The 18,258-nt window shown below is 38.6% G+C and overlaps 1 protein-coding gene across 3 annotated transcripts in view; it reads right to left on the bottom strand.

Moving 5' to 3' along the window:
• Positions 1 to 18,258, bottom strand: part of Adarb2 (adenosine deaminase RNA specific B2) — a 550,519-nt gene that overhangs the window by 426,915 nt on the left and 105,346 nt on the right.

Genomic DNA, 18,258 nt, shown 5'->3' on the forward strand with positions numbered 1-18,258 from the left:
ATTTTAAATTTTTTCTTTTCTTTTTTTAAAAATTTCTTTCTTTCTTTCTTTCTTTCTTTCTTTCTTTCTTTTTTCTTTTTTTAAACCTCTGAGAGGGTTCACTGCTTTTGGAGGTACTGCAATACCAGGTCAATGTGTGGAGTGGATGCAGCAAGCTCCTATTCTAACTCGAAGATCCACTTTTAATCCACCTTTCACTCAGGTATACTGAGGTGGGAAGATCCACTTTTATTAATCTGGGTCATCACCTCTGCTGGCAGCCACAGAAAGGACTTGGAATCTTGCTCTTTTTGTCTGCATGCCCTTGCTGGCCAGTCCAATTCCTTCACTGGCACTCGAGCCTACTTCTTTGGAATTTGGAGATCAGAATTCTGGATCTCAGCTGAGACATTTGGCCATATGTACTGAACCACAACTGGATTCTCCTATTGGTAGACAGCCATAGCTGGGTTAGCAAGACCACAGGCTATAAACCATTATAGTAAGTCCCCTTGATAGAGAATCTTAGCTGGCATTGCTCCTTATTCCCAAACATTTTCTATATGACACTGAGAAAAAATTTGCTGAGCCCTGCTTTAAACGACATGGCTATTGTGATTAGTAGTGGAAATGCACATTTTATTTCAAATTAAATAAATGTCTGATGTTTAGGGTGAAAGCTGCTGATGCTGATGGACAATTAGGTTAGCACTTTCCTTAGACCTTAGCATCATCACGCAATACTGAGTAAAGGATTTTTCCCCAAGTCAATGCACATTACCAAGGGGCAGTTTTCTAGAATGCATATGGCAGAGGCAAAATAAACTTTACTAGTATATTCAAATCTTAAGAGTATTAAAGGAAATAGATGAAAAGTGAAGCAATTTATGCACTGGTCACAATACAACTGTTGGCATGTCTGTTGAACAAAATAATCATTTGTTACCACTGAAGTATTTTTGTCAGTTGAATATCCTAAGATCCCTTCCATAAAATATTTTAAAACAGAAACAGAAAGGGACTGAGTTAAAAGCTCAGTTAAAGCGTTTGAGAGTCTGGGGTCTATGGGCAACAGTGTACACAAAGAATCTTATGTTTCTCTAGTAGAATCTCTCTCTCTCTTGTTTATTTCCCACTTTGTTTTCATGATGAGTCTGAGGTAATACTCATGAGACATACTTCAAACCTAAGGATTATCTACAATTTTAATCCAAACTCAAAAGTCTGTGCTGGAAGCACTCTGGAGTAATTTGCTTAGGATTCCAAGCGTTTCAGGGTAGTTACCCAAAACAATAGTAGCATTTAAAGCAGGTATTTTAATTAATGTTGGTCTGAATAACTTATTAACACTTTAAGAGCATGCTGGCCTACATATTGTAATGCTATTTGCCCATGGGCCGAAATTTGATGGGTAGTTATCTTTTGGTACATTCTTAAAGATAGAGTCAAATAGACTTGTTATTTCTTAGCTGTTTTCTACCACTTTCTGATTAGAAATGGTACTTCCGTGATCAAAGCTAATAACCAACATACGGTAGCTGCAGAATGCTGTCAGCCCCATGGCATTATACCAAAGAGCAGCAAGCCAGTGGTTAAACATGCTTGCCAATCACAAAGAGGCTCAAGGAGTTTATTTCTTCAGGCTTACAAATTTGATTACTATAAAGTACAAAGCTATTAAAAATATGACCTTTTTAATTTTTTTTATACCTTGGCAAGAAGCCAGATAATAACTTTGTTTGACTTGGTTAGTATGATAGAGTGCTTATTCAGATGGAAATAAAATGACTTTTCTTTACTGGAAATTATACCTTGAAGTCTAAATGTCCATCACTGATATAACACACAGACAGGCATGTTAATTCAACCCTGAAAGCAACTGGGGCTGTTAAAGAGGGAAATAGAAGCCTTCCATCTCTGGAGGAAAAATGCGTATTAATATTCAGATGTCACCCACTTAAAGTGGTAAAAGTAAAATTTTTGTTTTAGGACAACTAAAGTGAAAAGACTTGATTATGCCATATTATCAGAATATAAAAATTGTGCCTTATGATAGCATTAAAATGAAAAGACATTCAATGTTTTCTTTAACCCACTGTTTGCTCATTGGGAGACTTTAGAGCCAGGAAAAGCAACCAAGATTTAGATACAACATCCCAAGTCTTATAATCTGAACATCACAAAATAGAGTAAAAACAGTATTAAAAAATTGGGATAGAGGGCTTATGTCTGGGAAACCGGGAGAGGGAATAACATTTGAAATGTAAAAGAAAAAAAATATATCCAATAAAAAATTTATTTCTATTAAATCATGATTGATTTTTGAAACTTAGCCTATGGATACTGTTATCAGAGTTTAATACAGTGGAAAAAAGACATTAGGGCCGGATGATTAATCTACATGTAAGGTAAAAGAAAATGTTTTCTCAATGTAGCAGATGTAAAACATCGACCACAGGTAAACGGTTTCGTTTCAATTCAGGACCATGGACAGATCTCCAAGGCTCCTCTGCCCTTGCTCGCCTCTGCCTTCTGAAATGCCTGTGCAATAGATTAGTTAACATTAAAAGAGTCTCTCTTTCTGAGTCACACTTTTTTCCTTTGGTGCTCCTGGCCCTTACCATCCTGTACATCCTGTAGAAAAATAGTCCTAGCTATGGTGATACATAACTCTAATCCCAACACTCCGGAGGCAAAGACATGAGGATCTCAGTTTGTGGCCACTTTGGCCTACACAGTGTGTTCTAGGCCTCTCAAGACTACACAGTAAGATCCCGCCTTAAAAACAAACAGATACAAAACAAAGAAACAAAGGGAAAAGTATGAAAACCAAATACATATGAAAATGTACAAAAGAATCCATGAGTAAATTTAAATAATGAAAAAGAAAATAATAAGCCCCATCCAATTAAAAAAGAAAATGATAAGTATTACAGCAGTAGAAAATGTGACAGAAATTTCTAGAAGGATCAGAAAACACACTATACTTGTTTGCCTCACTTCCCTCTACAGACTCACTGTCCTCTGTTTTACCCTCTGTACTCTCCTTTCCCAAGATGCCTCATTGGGATCAATACTTATAGATTAGAGAGGGCATGTAAAGGCACCATGTATAACATAGAGATTATTTCCCTAGAAAAATGATAACTTTGGATTTAGTCAGTCTTTGGTCAATTAGCTTGAAAAACCCAAGAACCCAAGGTTCTAGGGCAGAACAGAAAAAAAGTACCTTTCAGAATTGTGGTATAACAGTAAAAGAAGCCACATTAATCTTCCTACTGTTCTTTCTGTGTATTCTTCACACTACAAGTCTGAGATGGCATAAACATAGAACGTGGTGTATCCCACACAATGAACTCAGACACACTGATTACCAGAAAGCAATGTCTCCATACATCCAATGCCAAGACTCAACCCTGAAGCAGCCTTCATTCCATTACGCTTCAAAACCAAATGTCTTGGGATGGTGGACACATGACAACAGCAGAGAGTCATGAAGGCCAAGTCCAAGTCTTTTGCCTAGGAAAATGGTCTCCATGATATACCTGGAGAGAATCCTGGAAGACAACATGGCCACCATTTCTATACATAGTAGGCTAAATTTGTTTCAAGGACTTTTTTTTAAAAACTCTTGGCAAGAAAAAAAAACATGTCATTGCCCTGAACATCATATTTGTTCTACATGGAGGGTGAGGTGTTTCCCCATAAAGAGTTGTGTTGGGGACCTGAAGAAATCACCAGCAGTTTGATGTCTATTGCATTTGTGAATAGCAACCTATGCCCCCACATAAAAAGACAGTAAATAGGACAAGGTTCTGTGGAAATGAAGATTCAGACTATCTCAAAAACTAGCAGAGGGGCTGGCAAAGTATAAAGGTATTTCACAGATTGGACAGTGGGGGAAGCTAAAATTATATACAATTTGTTATCATGACTTGTATCACAAGCAAAGGAATGTAAGGGCTGTGTTTAGTTGATACATATTTCCTTCATTTCTCTTGAGACAATATAGGAAAAGACGCTAATGGTGGTTTGCATCTTGATAGACTGCCTTAGTGAATGGAGTCTGAGTTCAAATCTTTAGAAAATTTCTTCCACTGGTGGAATTTGTGTCTCTTCCTGTTTGTGAAGCCTTGAGGTAGGCAGAACTTAATGATGGTCAAAGAAACAACTGGACTTGATGCAACATTTCCTGGTCAGATACTCTGTCCCTTGGAAGCCTGACATTTGAGGACTGTACTGCTTGTGTTTTTCTTGGTCTCAACTCGTAAGCGGGGGTGCTGCATTTCAGAAGGTGAGGATAGGAGTCCAAGACCCCTTTATCTGTCAGCCTCTGGTAGTAGCGTCTCCCACTTAAGATGGAGATCGCTTTTGACTGACCCTTCTCTCATATCTATAGACCTCTGTGAGATAAGAACTTACCATCTCTTTTTGGGTTGCACATTCTCCACTGCAATGTTTTCATATTTGCTTCTCCCAGTATTAGCCACACTTTTGAGGATGTTTCCTTTTTAAATTTTATGCTGAGTGTGCCACTTGCTGCTTACAGAAATTGTAGTATCCAAGTTTTTAATACTAAATATATCCATGACTCGTATAAGCCTTCTTTAGGTTAGAAGAATAGACTGATTTATGAACTTTCCCCCCACTTAAGGTTCTACAATTCTAGTTTCCTTTAAAAACCCACAACAATATTTCAGAAACTGCTTTTAAACAATGAAAACATATCAGTGTTTATAGTGACTACTGTAAATATATTTATCATTTTAGCAGCTTTTAAAACTAGCCCATTACTATAGGAAATGCTGATTTATTTGACTGAGAATATAATTCCTCTAAGGAATTTTTATCTCTAAGAAAGTAATTTTAAAAACAATTATCAATGCCATTCAGATTTAAAATTAGATTTTTGTATGATGCTACTTAGAGTTGAAGGAAAGGGGGAACAGAGGAATTATAAGAACCAGAGTACCAGGAAGTCTGCTGTGAAACAATCTCTTCAGAAATGGCTGTATATACAAGACCAGAACAAGGGAAATATTGATAGACTTGCTAATGTGGAGCAGGGATCTCATGGGGTTCTCTCCCTAGACAAAGAATTACAGGCAACTATTGACTACCATGGGAAGGAGAATTAACCTCTTTAAGGTATGAGCAGCTTAGTTGATATCCAATATAAAGTGATCATTGTTGAAACCATATACATACAAACAGCAAAAAAAGGAGTCAGCAAGCTGTATTGATATATCTGTGCATACATATAGATGTATGTAATGATAATAATAAAAAAGCTAGCAATTTGAGAGTGGGGAGCAAGGACAGGGTTGCAGGGAGGGTACCTGGGAAGGGCTGAATGTTGGAAAGGGAAGAAGCAGTAATATAATTATAATCAAACATGTAGAAAAATTGAAAAGAAAATTGTGATGTGCAGATATATGGTATCTAGATAAATTTAAATGAAAACAATAAAGGGTTTATTTTCACAGAGAGATCACTGTGATGTGGTCAAAGACAAAGAAGAGGAAGCCCTAAAAACAAATTTTAGGCAGGAATCCCAGCAATAAACAGTTGAAGAAACCATCATATCTTCCCCGGGAAGGAAAATATAGAGCTAAAACCACCCCTGACCTCCAGCTTCCAGCAGAGCTTTTCCAGGCACGAGCAGCCTAGGAGAACTTGCAGCTTTGTGGTGGTGCTCAGTGGTTCATTCTGTGTAGAGTAGTAGATGATTTGAAAAAAAAAATCAATGGTGGAATTAAAGTGGCACACCAAATCACTGGAGGAGTGATGGATGAAAATAAAAGGCAGGAAACACAGGGAAGAATGGCAAAATGGCAGATCCAGGTTCATTAATACTTTCATTACGCATTAGTGATACAAACACAAATAAATAGGCAGAGATGGTCAGATGTGATAAGTAAAGAATATTTAAGTACATTCCATCTATAAGCATATGTGCTATAGGAGGAGAGAGATAAATAGATTGAAATTAAAAAGCAATGGTTAAAAAAAAGTCCATCCTATAGAAATAGGACCCCTAGCAAAGCTGCATTTTGGACTTTACTTATTGATAAACAATTAGGTGGAAAATTAACTACTTAAACAATCATACAAACCCATTCGATCTAGCTGACAGACACTACAGGAAGAGAAAGAAGTTTAACAGTGTCTCTTGCAATTGACATGATTATCTGCACAGCAAATATAACTCATTATTAGAGTTAGATTACTAGAACTCATGAGCAATATCCCTAAGATCTGTAGGATACCAGAATACAACCATATTTTATTGATAACCTGAAAATACAAAGAGGTACAAATAAGAAAATACTACATGTTCAAGGGCAAAAATAAAAGATGAAGGATACTGCTAGGAAAAGCAAAGCACAATCTTCATATTGGCCACAGTAAAAATTTACTGTGATAAACTGGAGATCAGAATATACACAGACACGTTCTCCATGTTTACTAACTTAAAAGCTCAATAACCAGGCTGGGGAGAATGCTCAGCCTTTAAGAGTGCTTGCTGCTCATCCATAGGGTCTGGAATTGATTCCTGTTCCTCACATGGCAACCAGAAATTGTCTGCAACTTCAATTCCAGGAATATAACACCCTCTTCTGGCTTTTGCAGGCAGCCACATAGTATCAGATAGATACTAATAAAAATAAAATTTAAATGATGATCTGTAAAAATCAAATATTAATATGAAAATACGTTTGACAATGTCACTCATTAAGGAAGTTAAGATAGAATCACAGAGGCATTTATACATACCTACTAGAATCTTTTAATTAGAGGGACAAATAGACTCCCAGTGTTGGATAGAATATGGAGAGACTTGATTCATAATAATTGCTTGCTTTTGGGAATCTAAAATGGTGGACCTAGTTTGAAGAAACAACTTAATAGTTTTTTAAGTAGTTAAACATACTTGCTGTAGGGTAGTCATTCAACGTTGAGGAATCTAATGATGTGACACAGAAATACATTGCAACACAAAGCCAAGCATGGAGTTGTGCAGAGTGACATTATTCAAGAGGTGGGCTGCGCATTATAATCATGTAACTGATCCTGTTGTTCTGTCCTAGTGCCCCAGATGCAGGCACCAGGTGTCCCAGGACCTTCTGTGTATCTTCCTAGATGCTGTAAATGCACCTTGAGATGGTAGCATCCTCCTAACGGTGAAAGCTATAATCACACACTGAGTGAGTCTTCATGAGACTGTGACAGTTTTCCACCTCTGAAAATAACATTGATTGATATGTTTTTAAGAGACTGGCACATGTAACTCTTTATTAAAAATTATTAAGTAACTCCTTGAAATAAAAAGGCAGTCATGAAATCAATAGTTATGTACTGCGTGACAGCGTAATTATTCATTTCCAAAATGCAGGAACAAAATGACTGCTAATTTCATCTTCAGAGTCCTTGAAAGTAAAAAAAAAAAAACTCCAAAGGGAAGGAAACTTGGAAGAGAACATGGCTTTTGTGATTAGCTGAGAGTTTCCTAGACTGAGTGAGTATGGAAAATAAAAAGGCTAGAGAGGTGGCTAAGTTGGTAAAATGTTGGCCTTACAAGCGTGGAGAGCCGATACCCACATGAAAGGCTGGTATGGTGGTACACACTGGAAATTCCAGTTCTGGGGATGTAGTTGGAATCCTGGGGCTCACTGGGTCCTCCAACCAGCCTAACCTTATGTCTTATGTCCTTATGTCCTTATGGTCTTATGGCTTTATGTCCCAGTAAAAGACCCATCTCAAAACACAAGATGAAAGATAGTTGATAAATGACATCCAAGGTTGTCTTCTCACCTCTACTTGCACATTCAAACGCATGGACATGCACACACATCCACATATCCACACAAGACACTCCTAACCATTGAACTAGGAATAATGTTGATACTATATTTGTTTAAGGAGTTGCCTAAAATATTTGTACAATTTGATAAAAATGAAAATTAAAAACTTGTTTATGGAGAGGTTTCTAACATTTTTTATTTACTTACTTATTTTGTTGAGGTATTAGGGAGTTGAATCCAGGGTCTTTGGCATGCTATGCATTCTGTCTACCATTGAACTGCATCCATGATTAAACACTTATCTTTCTTCAACTGTTGTTTTAGTTAAAGGTTTTTTAAAAAGTCTTTGGACAAACATGAAATTATCTATTTGTTTAGTGTTGGCAAAATGTCTCCATAAATTATTCAGAACTATTGATGAGTCCTAGAATCCAAATCTCAACAGACATTTTTTTCCTTAGCTTATTTTCTGTAACATTGAAACAAATATATTTAGTTTAAGGCAGAACAAGATCTGCTTTCTAAATACAGCCATTAAGTCACAGGACTTGGACTGAGTCTGAAGCCACAATTGCCTCTTTTGTCTTCATTGAAATACATTAGGATATAAAACTTTAAAGGAAAATATGGAACAATAACCCTTTCACATGGAGGTGAGGCACCCAAGACCTGGGGCTATAACCAACCAGTTCCTAATGGCTTTGAGATAGACCTCTGCACTTTGCTTTGCATTTTATTCTTTCTGTTTGTAGAGCTGTGTCCCAAACTCATTGGTACTGGCTTAGAATTTGAGCGTATACTGTGGTGGTCCACAAAAGTTCACTATGTGAACTGCACTTGTTTTTTTAAGAGTAGAGAAACCACTGCTTCTTTAAGCGTTAAGAAACCACTGGGTATGGTGCCTTTCCCCATAAACCCAACACTTGGAAGCAGGTCTCCTGTCAGTTCTCATCCAACCTGGACCTCCTAGTGAGTGGCAGGTCACTTTTGACTACAGAGTGAGACCTTGTCTCACTGGGAAGTCCTGCAGAGTTTCTCAACATGATCACATCAGTGCGTGGTGAGCTTAAATTGACGATGCAGCTGAAGATTGAAACCTGCCTCTTTGCAACCAGGTGCTGTACATCATCTAGGATGATCATCTTAAGATAACTGAGCCATAAAACTTATATCAAATTTCGTAACTCTCTGAAGGCCTTCTCTGCACCACTTTCAATCAACCACCATATTCCGATTTCTTCCTTCACTACTTTCCCCCTGTACTTTTGAACTGATCTAGAGTTTTACTTCTTTCCCCTTCTCAACTTCTTATGGCCACTAAGATCCCACTTTCTTATCTCTTTCCAAGTTTGCATTTGCTCTCTCTTGCTGGGACAGCAGTCTTTACCTGACTTTAAACAAAAACTTTATATCTGCCTTGCCATCTTTCCTTTATTACAGTGCACCATGTATTATCTGTGTTTAGCCTTCGTAGACTTTTCTGAGAGTGCTGCCTGAACCATATCTTCTAGTTGTGAGTTCTTTTTATAGTCATTAAGGTTAATATAGGCACAGAAGTTGTTAGGCCATGTATGCCAGGACAACTAGCTTAAAATCAAACTTACAGTTGTCAATTCTTTGGTGATTTGAGGCTCTCCTTGGACTCAACAGAATAGTCTATCAAATCTATCAGTGCCTTAGATGGATGACAGGATAGAAAGAATGAGGTCACCTAGATGACTACAGATATTCTAGTAAGTTGTTATTCTTATCACCTATTAAAAAACGATCATATACAGTAGCATCCTAGATGTCAATCAAAATATGAATGAATAAAGGTAATGTGGTGTATTTGACTGTGATGAAGAGTGAAATAATGTCATTTGCTGGAGAATGGTGAAATTGAAGCTCTCAGAGTTAAGAAAGAGGGAACTGTCTTTTATTCTTGCCTTTCTGCTGAGGTCCTGTTTTGTTTGTTTGTCTTGGTTTTTGTTTTACTACTGAGGCTCAGCTCACCTACACTCTTATGAAATACTTTTGGGATACTATGTCTAGGGTGCTGCCTCTCTGTTCTTGCTCGTGTTTGACTTGGTTATCACCATGTCCTGGACAAAGGTCCTTATGTAAACTACTGATTCTTTAAGCATTTGAGGCTTGCACCTTTAATAAGTTTGCATATGGACAAGCAGGAGCATGGCTCGCCTCTGATCTACCTTGGAGGCCATTGTCTAGCCAGTGTTACTAAAGGATTAGAATCTTGAAAGATGTTTTTGCTATAGGCCTTGAGATGTGATAAGGACTTTGACAGTGATGGGGTATATGGTTTCATTTTGAGAGTAGAGCCAGTCTGTGCATTCAAGATTGCTTGATTCTTAATATGATTGCCTTGTATCTTAACATTGCCCACCCCAACCTCCACCACACACACACACACACACACACACACACACACACACACACACACACACGATGTTACTATCTGGTGGTTAAAGGGAACAGCCCAGTGTCTAACAAACAGGTTTGATTTTAGATTTAAGTCTCAGTTCTTTCACAATCCCTATAATCATGGTACAAAAGCATCAGGTAAAAAGACTTCATGTAGAGGTTTTATTGTGCACACAAGACCATAGCTGCACTGCTTAAAATGCTGGGGTTGCTGACAGGGATTATTTTTGCTAAAATGGAGTTTACTTGTTGTATAAGGGAAGTAAAGACTCTCACTATTTCATAGAATTACTATCAGGAGTTGGGAATTTTGCCTACTTTCTCACTCAACAGCTGTATTTCCCTGGCGTCCTTCTCTACCTGCGGCTTCTATCCCGCCTTTTACATATAAAGTTAAGTAAGCTGTACTAACAAATGACTTGAAGTGCATTCCTGTCTTTGATAAACCTTTCTTTCTTCCATTATGTTGTTAAACTTTTATCTCTCTCATTTCTCTCTCTGTGTCTCTGTCTCTGTCTCTGTCTCTGTCTCTGTCTCTGTCTCTGTCTCTCTCTCCATGTTTATATGTGTGAGAATGCATATTTGTAGGCACATGGAGGCTAGAGGACAACGTTGTGAGTTAATCACCATACACTATCTACTTTATTCTTTGGACAGGGCCTTTAAATTGCCTAGAACTGGTCACATAGCTGAGCATAGATGGCCAGTAAACTCTTAGATAAGCATTGCCAGGATTGAAAATGAGTGCCATCATACCTGGCTTTTGAAGTGTAGATTCTGTGGGCTGAGCTCAGGTCCTACTTTGTGAATGGCCCAGACTACAGACTGAGCTATCTGCCTTGCCCTTGTAGTTATTTCTGTTTGCCATTGTCATACTGTGTTCAGATACAAAATTTTATCTTTTCATAAACTAATATGCTCTAGCAGTGATGACAGCCCATTGTTAATCTTGTCCCCAACTTTCAAACTACTTCACTTTTTTTCCTTACCACCCTATAGATGATGGTAAGTCAAACGATGCTGGAGTTTTTGCATTCATTACATGAGGAAGAAACATGAGCCTGGAACTGACAAATTCTGACTACGATTAAAATGATAACTAATTTACTTCCACGTTTCTGTATATATTAGCAACAGACATCTGAAAGGAGAAAGGATAGTTACTCTTGGCAACATCCCAAGGCACTAACCACCTTTATCAGCAAACACTTTCTAGTTACAGGTTGGAGCTCTGATTCATTCATATGATGAGTACATTTACTTGGACCAATGTTTGTAGAGTGCTCGATGCCTATATGCTTTCTTGTTAGAAATTCGTTTGAGTTTCACAGCGTGTGGGGTGGTTAAATCCAGTGGGAAGAGGCCAGGAAGAAAGAGCCTATCCCAGCATTTGGCGATCATCCTCCCTGCATCCCTTATCAGCACCACGGACAGATCAATCACTGTCCTAAATCAGCCAGGTCCTTCCTTTCAGCCTTTTCCAAGCTAGGAAATCCAGCAGTGCAATGTAGGCTCTTGTCTGTCAGGCTGTAAATAGCCTGGGTCTCACTTCTTCTCCTCTGTGGAGTGATCAGGAGTACAGGCAGCTGTGAGTAAGCAAGACACAGCCATCCTGGGAGAACACTGGTAAATTAAATGCATAAAGGGATGGGAAAAACCTGAATAAATCCAGCTCTTCGTGTTCTCCTTCTGCTTTTCTTGGTATGCTCAAAACACACTTAATACACATATTGGAAAGGACCAAGAGCAGCCTCATCAGGGTTGCATGATAACTGAGCATAAATCCTCCTCTCGATGGGTAGTTGCCATGATTAATTGCATTTTCCCGACATTTAGGCTGCGTTATTATCAGCTGCTTGCTGTTCAGCACTTGCTAGGCTGTTAATTATTGTTGTGTGGCTCTAAGGAATGTTTTCAAAACATTTTAGAATTCCACCACTGTGATGGCGCAGGGAGGAAGTTAATATGCCGCTATTCAGCACAAGGAAGACAAACAGATTTTTTTTTACCATAAAAATAATTTAATTATGGATTTTTCTTCCTTGGCTGTTGTGAACAGAAATGTATTCTGGATATCTTTCTTCGTTTCACTTGTGGGTCTCAGCTGTCCAGGATTTCTGTTTCGTTTTGTACCTAAATGAAATGCAGAGTTTCTGTCTATGGAAGACAGTTGGGGGAGAGGGAGCTAATTCAAACACTGAGATATTTCAGCCTGGTAGTTTATGGATTTAATCAAGTACTACTAGCAACTTAAAAATGTTTTATCTTAAGTTGAGTGAATGTGAATGTGTGGGTTCCTATGGAAGTCAGAAGCAGGAGTCAGATCTCCTGGAGGTGGAGTTACAGGTGATTGTGGTTGTGAGCCAATCAGCATGGGAAGTGGTAACTAAACTCGAATGAGTAACAATACTCTTACCACCGAGCCATCTCTCTAGTCCCAGTACAAGCATTTTTATGAATTGAAAGAAATGCAAACTTTCACTGGTAAACATTTTATTCTGTTGGCTAAGAAAAAGAAATGAATTGAAAATTTTATTCAGTTGTATTTTATGTATGATTATTTCCTCATATATATATGTACCCACCATACATCTGGTACCTGAAGAATCCAAAAGGGGGCTTCTTATCCCATGTGCCTGGAATTACAGATGGTTGTGAGCTGCCATGTGGGTGCTGAGAACCATATTTGTGTGCTCCTCTACAGTAGCAAGGGCTCTTTAGCATTGAGTCATTTCTGCAGCTTGTAATGATGAATTTAAGACGATCCTTTTCTTCTCTGCTGTTCCTTTTCTAAGCCTTGGGCCATCTCCAAGACAGACACAAGTTACTGTCACCTAGTTTTTTCTATACACTTTGATGTGCCTCACTGGAATTTCTATGCATCAAGGTTTTAATCCCAGATCAGTTCATGGTTCTTTCTTTCATGTGGAGGCGGTGCAAGTATCTGAATTAATTTTGTTTCAGGAAAGACGTGAGAACTGACAATCAAATAGCATGAGATGAGAGAGAGAGAGAGAGAGAGAGAGAGAGAGAGAGAGAGAGAGAGAGAGAGACAGAGACAGAGAGAGAGACTCCTCTCCTTGGGGCTTCACAGCAAACCAAACGAAGGTGCTATTATTGAAACAGGGACATTACCTTCAAGAGAACACACAGTAGGAACTGACTCAAGCCAGTCTTTCAAATGTTCTGATCATCCCATGAATCCAAGAATAACACATTCCTTCCTGTTCAGGAAGTTCAGATTGTTTTATCTGAGGGCTTTGCAGGTTCCTGGGTCAGTCACAGAGACAACTACAGTACACAGAAGCCCACTACACAGACACCATGGTGAATGGCTTGGGCCTAGAACATAGGATTTCTGTCTGTCACTTTAAATGCTCTTTCTAAAGCAATTTTGAGTTTGCTCTTAGAATGTGGCTTCTCTAGGAGTGATAGTCATGTACTCATTGTGGCTGGCACTCATGCCATCTATACTTGGATCACATTCATTTTCTCCAACATTGTCTTCTGCCATTTGACTCAAATCACAGATGCCTCCACCTCCAACAAGTTATCCTTCATGTTTCGGTGAGGCCATTCTAAGGCTGACCTTGGTGTTCTAGCTATCTGCAAATGCTTCCACAGGTACATTCATTCTTTATGGAACTTCCACAGAGTGACCTATCCTAATATGCGATTCCTCTTTTCTAATGACCTATAGGCTGGACACCCCAACACAGTCTGTTGTAAAGTACCAGGTGGGTTTTTGTTGCTGCTGTTTGTTTGATGATGAGCCTAGGAAGACATTGGGAAACACTGTCACATTCTTGGACTTGCTAGAAACTCTAAGGTAGCAAATAGACAAGGTAATGTGAATTCAGTTGAGGTATTGTTCACAATTATTCTATGGCTCCCCAGAGACTAGCAAGACAAACTGGGTGTGATGCACAATTAATATGTACTGATAAAAGGCATTACCATGAAAATATCTACACTGAGTACTCAGAGGAGTGACGGATACATTGGGAAGAGACACAGAATGTGACCAAGAAGATTCAGGAAGAGAGTAGTTTTGATGTCAATTCATTTGCTCAGTGTCCCCAAGTTGAGCTTCTGTTTTCTCTTTGCCCCTGTACTCATCCCAGAACTTCTACTTGCTACATTTTGTTTTTCTCAGGATTTATTTAACCAAATGATTAGCACTTCAGTTAGGACATACACTATCAATAGCACTAGGTCTTATTGTTTAATCCTCTTCAATAGTGAATGTGATGCTTGTGTTCAAGTGAGGGTAAGGGCATACCATACACATGCAAAGAGAGATGTAACTTCAGTGTGTGATAAATGCTATACAACAGGTAGATTGCTGCTTAGCTGCTACTGCCTTCTAATGCCAGTGGGTTGATGGGAAAGCGCTTAGTGAATTACTTTACACACTTTGTTTTGGTCAAAGTAAGCTCTTTAGTGAAATGTATCCTTTACATATTGATCATAAGAAACAGCTTCAGTCTGCATGCCTATGTAGGTATTTGTGTCTAACTAGCTGACAGTGACTCTGAGCTGGGTGGCTGGAGGTGGGATGTATTCAATTGCTTTGTTTTTGACATAGAAATATTAAAGCTGTATTGTGAGACTTTCATGGACCCACAAGGTATATAAATAATGACAGAGTTTTTTGTTTTTTGCTTTAATATTTTAATTCTTAGTTCTTTTAGCTAGGGCTGGCTCCCAGCCAGCCATCTAAACTTAACTTGATTAACTAGCCTATGACCCAGCATGTGGCTAGCTCTGTACCTCTCTGCTCTGTCCCTCCATGTCTACTGGTGAATCTCCCGCTTCTGAGGTCTTCTCCCACAAACTCTTTCCCTGCCCAGAAGTTCCATTCTCCCTTTCTACCTAGCTATTGCCCCTCAGTTCTTTATTAAGCCAATCAGCAAGTAAGGGAGGATGAACGTTTACAAAATATGAGGACAGAGATGGGCCACAAGAATAACAATACCAAGATCCAGCTAGTACTAAAGCCTCTGCCTACAGCAATCAACAATTGACAACTCAGAGACACACCTTCACACAACGTACCCCAACAGAGCTGTAAGTCAGCTTTCAGCACCTGCTTCTATTAGCGATTGGCATTCTGTTCTGTGTTGGAATTTAAGTTATGCTGATAAATTTCCACGTGTTATTTATGTTACTTGAAAGCATACTTGGAGTAAGAAAGGCTCCCTTGTCTCACAGTCAAGTATATTTTATTTCAAGTGTTCACCAAGACTCCCTATCCTGAGTCAGTCTGATCCTTGACTTTGTAAGGAGAAGAAGAAAAGGAAGCAAATATGGTCATTGAGACCTGGTGCCCTTGGGAACAGCAATATCTAAATATGTTCATTGCATACCTAGTGTCCTTGGGGGCAGCAATTTCCAGCAAGGGTTACTGTTGTTTAATCCCACAGTATAAAAATGACTGCAAAGGAACAAGAAGACAGAAGCTCATCCATGGAGAGGGCTCTATGTTCCACCAGGGTCTCTTAGTTGGAAACTCTGTCATGATTGTGTCAATAGGGCTTCCCCAGACATTTCTGCAGGATGCTGTATATGCCCAACATGCTCATGCTTTGATATCTATATACTGTTTCTATCCGCTCCTTGTCATTCACTCCTTTGCTTTTGCTTGCTCCACAATAATAAACTCACATATTTAGAACAGAAATTACAGTTACAGCAGCTCATTCTCTGCACATATGCTCACTTCAGAATTCAGAACTGTGGATATAGTAAGAGACATTTGTGAATGTCAGGGCATTATCCCTTCATTGTTAGTTAGCATGCTGACAGAATGGTAGCTACACTAACCCAGTGTCCATGAATTTTCAATTTCAGAGAACTAGATGAAATTAATATGTCTCAATTACTTGATTAACCAAAACTCTTCACCTATTACCCTAACAACATTTAAGGAGATGCTTACACTTCCATCCTCTCTCATTGCTTCCTTCTTTCTTTCTTTCAATGAGACTTACTAGTATCTATCAGTACCAGCCATTGGAATGTTTTGGGGACACAGCTAGGATTAGATTACTCAAGCTTCGCCTCAAAGGGGCCCAGCATTAAGACACTTTTCTTATTTTAAGGCCAACTCAAGTGACCATGCTGGCTTGGATTCAGAGGTCACTGGTCTTGAGCCAGTGCCATATAATCTTTGTAGTGTGCCTTCTTAGAGACTAATGAAGTGTGCTATGACATTTGCCCCTTTGTGATGGTGGTGTATCAAATCCAATGACTCATGCTCATTAGGCAAGTGCTGTAGCACTTAGGAACATCCATGGTCCTTTCTTTATCATTCTTTAATGCTTAGGATAGTTTTCTAACTCCAAGAAGTGAGAGGCAGTTTTTTGGACATCAGGTACAAATGTAGTGGAGAACATAGATAAACAGTGGAGAGATTGACTAGGTGCAGGGAAATAGAGGCGATGGATATTTGGTGTCCTTTGAACAGATTTTTTTTTTAGCTAGTACATTGAGATATAGTAGTAAAACATGTACTCTATTTGTACATGTTATTATAAAGGAGGTTATACAATTACAAATGCTAGCTTGTAAAATAAATGGTTAGAGTGTAACCAGATGCCTTCAGTGCTTTGAAAATGCAGAGTACCACAGAAATTCTAAATAACCATTGTTCACTCATGAAAAAAATTGTTACCTTTCTCTTGAAACTCCTACAAAGAGGTGCCAATGAACATACTCATAGAGCTGCCCTCTGCTTGTTACAATGTCACCTTAGAAGATGACAGTAGTAGGCACGAAGCACATCATAATGAAAGACTAATGAATTTCACAGTTGTACATATGAGAAGCATGATTATTGTTAGCTAATATTTAAACTCCTTAGGTCCAAAACCCGGTGTAAATTTAATGGTTTTAAATGGTCCATGAATGAAAGCAACACAGGTCTTATTCACACAGCTGTTCATATGTAGTCATGCTTGCAGGCACCTGCACAGTGTGCACAGACATGTACATATTTGCACACACATGCACACCTATATATTTATAGGCCCAGCACATAGAGACATAGTTTGCTAAATCAAGCACTGGCCGAGATACTTTTCTAAATCCTCTGCATATTCATGTTGACAGGGAACAAAAGTGATTTTAGCTCCACTATCCCTTTAAAAAGAGAACCCCTCTTCCCTTGTTTCCTGCTGCCTCAGTTTCCATCTGAGTTTAGACAATATAAATACTTAGAATTTCTTCCTTCCAGCTCACCCTTTGAGCATTTGCTTTTTCCTAAGGATTGTAAGCTATAGTTAGTCCAGGCGTAAGTGTCTGGAAACAAGTTAAGCAAGTACTACCATCCATTCAGCAACATTTATATACATATGGCCATTGTAATATTTCAAATTTCTTAAAGAACTTTATGAGCAGGACACCGTTCAAATAAACTTTCCAGTTTATATACTTTATGGGCTGTAGATTATATAGCCCATATATAATCAAAATACTTTCACTGAATTAAATTCAAAACCAAAATCCAGTAGTCACTGAAAGCATACACATGGGCAGATGTTTATTAATTAATTAGCTCTAAGAAGCTAATCATGAAATCAGTGGCTACTTCCTACAACAAGCACCTTTTCATCTTTTTTTTTCTATTCTCATTTTAGCTCGTTCACTGCTGAAACTGGGTGCAGTTAAAATAATCTTCATTATAGAACCTAGATTTCATGTAAACCCTTGAAAACGGATGTAAACGTAAGCATTCTCTAGGAACCCATGAATATTAAGTCTATTCGTGAAATTGGAAAGTAAATCATTATCAGGTCTGAGGGCATGCTTAATCCAGTAAATTGCTTGCCTTGCAAACATGAGCACCTGAGTTCAAGTCCCAGTACCCACATAGAGAAAAGACAGTCATGGCAGTGCCATTGACATGGGTGGGATGGAGATAGGCTGGTCAGTCAGTCTAGCAGGAAAGGTGAGCTCCAGTTTCAGCAAGGAAAACTGATTCAAAAATAAGGTTAAGAGCAACTGAGAAAGGCTCCTGATGTCAATATCCAACGTCTACACATGTATA

This window comes from Rattus norvegicus, chromosome 17 (assembly GCF_036323735.1).
Source record: "Rattus norvegicus strain BN/NHsdMcwi chromosome 17, GRCr8, whole genome shotgun sequence".
Taxonomy (NCBI): domain Eukaryota; kingdom Metazoa; phylum Chordata; class Mammalia; order Rodentia; family Muridae; genus Rattus; species Rattus norvegicus.